Here is a 3210-nt window from a genome sequence, read left to right as displayed (position 1 = left end):
TGTTAATGTGGAAATCAGGCTGTTTGCCACGCCCACCCTCTGCCGGCCTTTATCTGTTTGTATGCCATTGATTTTTAATTATGTTGCATACTTTTTCACTCCTTGTTTCTGGCCTTTTATTTTTTGGCAATAATTTACACAATGAGTTGGGGGAGGAAGGGATGGCAATGAGCGCTGGAATTGCATTAAATGGAAATTAAAGAAAACGAGTGACAAAAACAAATACGAGTGCAGCGCGGCAAGGACGCGCCTGTCCAAAAATAAACAAAAAAATGGCCAAAAAGGAAAAGGCTGGGTGAAAAAAAATTGGAAACGCGAAAAAACGAAACACGAAACGAAACGAATAATTTTCATTATCAACGATTATGGTTTGACCTTGAGCGGCATTGGGTTACAGCAGCTTGTTGTTGTTCCTGTCGGTCGGTCGGTTGGTGGTGCTGGCGTTATTATGACATGCAGTGGGCGGTGGGAGGATTGCATTGGTGTGAGCTGAAAAACGAAATAAAAATGCCGGCACAGGTCCTTGTCATAGTCCGATGACCTGCAGGGAGTGGGGAAATGGTGGCGGAGTGGGCCGAAGGATATACTTATGTATGTGCGTAAACGCACGTGTATGCGGTGGCCGGTTAATGAAGCAACGGGCAGCGTACGCACCCCATTGGAATGGGGTCACGGGCAGAGGTCGTCTGACCTCCCACACGCCCCCTCTCCACGCCAAGGACATTGTCCTGCCTGCCCGTATGTATGAGTAGTTTGTGTATTTTATTTTATTTCGTTTTTCGGTTAATTTTAATTGATTACCCAATATGCGAATATAATTCATTTTCACACAGCGCTTTTTTCGCCGTTTTTCAGCTTTCCGTTATTGTTATTATTTTTCCACACGTTTTCACTTTCCCTGCTTTTTTGTTTGTTTCCTTTTTTTATTTTGGCAACCACTTTTACGCAATTTCATTCATGATTTCGCCATTAACGGAAGCGGTGGTTGGGCAGGACTCGTTGTAAGGTCAGTTCATTGACTGGCTGAGGGGCGATGGAACTGGTGCAACTTTGGGGGCAATAACTCAGCAAGAAATCGGTGTGATGTTAATCTTGAAGACACAAAGAGTCTCGAACAAAAGGCCCCAAAATGGGAAACCCCTTTGCCTCAATTTCCCATCACGTAGAGCAAATTAAGAAAAGTCCGAGAAGAACGTACGTCCTTTTGTTTCGTGCACATTCGGTAGCGGGGTGGGTCATTACAACTATCCAAAGTGTTTATGAATTTAGTGCTGTAATACAGTAAACTATCATTAAGGCAAACCTAAAGAGATTAATTCAGAATTTAAGATAAGGAAAATACAAGAAAAAGTGTGGTAGGTGAGAGAGATTATGATATTTTCATTAGTGTTTGTCAAAATTAAATTTAGCAATATTTGATTTCCACAACTTCCCCTCAGGGATGTTCCACTGTAGCTGGGTGTCCTTCGGGCTAGATGAACGTAACGAGCAGCCGAGGAAAACGCATATTAGGCTTATCGCAACTCCTGCATCTCGCAACCCCCAAAAGGCATTCAAAGGGCTTCGATAAGCAACCGGTTTTGAAAAGGTGTACACTATGTACATGTGGCCATAATATTTCCCTCGCTTTTTGGGATTTTAAGTCCACTTTTGTCTCGACTAACGCGAAGACAACGTCAACGGGGTGGAGGTGTATGTGGCGATTATAGTTTCGGGGGATCTTGAGGGGACCTGTGACCGAAAACTTTCGCATTGTCATCGTTAAGATTGAGATCTTTATGAAGGTCGTGGTTCTCCCCTGAGTTATCGAAACTTTGTGGCCATAAACTGCGGCGGCAAGGGGCAAACGTGTCCGTGCTCCGGACGGGTTACGTTACGTGGAACTCGGAGTCGGCCAAGCCCCAGTTCTTCGACCCACTTGCGGGCCGTAAGCCTCGGGTTTTATTTCGGGTTGCCGCCCGACTTTTCTTGTCGCTCTGGCGGACTGAATTTATGACACAAGTAATTTGCGTACGGTCAAGCAGGCAAAAGGTTTCAGCCAGTCAGCCGCAGTCACAGTTACAGCTACAGATACAGCGACAGCTACAGTTACAGATACGGTTACGAGCAACCGCACATGTGTGTCTAATGTCCTGGCATGTGTCTAATTAGTTGTGCGTCTTCTGCTGGTAGAAACGAGGTCAGATCGTATGGGAAGGACGTTTCGTGGAATTGGAATTGTCTTGTGCCGGCCATCGCTTAAGGTGCGTCCCAGGTTAATTGAAATGCCCGGAGCAGGGTCTCAACGAGGAATTAATCCGGGCGTGGCCCTGCTCCCTGGGCAGACCCATTGTCAGAGTCAACTAATTGAAACTAATACGCAAAATCTTCCTTGAACTCCCAAAGGCGCTGACCAAGTAGGATAAGTAAGGTCCAGAAAAAAGGATTATGATATGTATAAGCATTTGAGTCTCTGTGCTAAATGTGTGAATATTTAATGGAGCAAGAAATTGGTGGGAAAGTTATTATAGTTAACCATTCTATTCCATCTCAACCTTTACGATTCCTTCTGATAAAATTCTTATTCCAACTTAATAAATCCCCGCCCGAGCACTTCAGCACACCCTTGGTCCCGGTAAAAGGTTTAGTAGGGCCTGCCTTGTTGACAGAAATTATGCAAATTTAAGGCAATTAAAACACTTGCTAATTGACTTGCCGGCTGCCCAGCCCATGGAATCGTATTGACAAACAGTCGAAAGTCCGCACACATGTCGTCCTGACACACACACATACACCCGTGAGCCCGTATAAAGGCAAGGAGCCGCGTCGATAGGAGCGGGCAATGAAACTCGAATTGGGACTGGCACACACACGAGTCCTTGCCCGAGCCTGAAGAGGATCATGGGGAGCTGGGGGTAAGGGGGAATGGAGAAGGACGCCGCCGACTAATTAAATTAAACAGCGACTGGAACGGCATCGAAGTGGACTGGCACGGAGCAGGCGTCGAGTATTAACTTATTTTTCGTGCAATTAACTTTTTAGTGATGACGGACGACGGACCCGGCGCAAACAGCCGAACAAAAAATCAAACCAAAGAATTCCATTCCCATTTCCACGTTTACAGTCGCACAAAGAGCGCAAAGTAGCTGGGCCCACTCCGCCACAACCCCTTTGGACTCATGGCCTCCATCCCCACATCCATATCCTCCACATCAACATCCACATCCACCT

This window comes from Drosophila kikkawai, chromosome 3R (assembly GCF_030179895.1).
Source record: "Drosophila kikkawai strain 14028-0561.14 chromosome 3R, DkikHiC1v2, whole genome shotgun sequence".
NCBI lineage: Eukaryota > Metazoa > Arthropoda > Insecta > Diptera > Drosophilidae > Drosophila > Drosophila kikkawai.
This window is presented reverse-complemented; position numbering follows the sequence as displayed.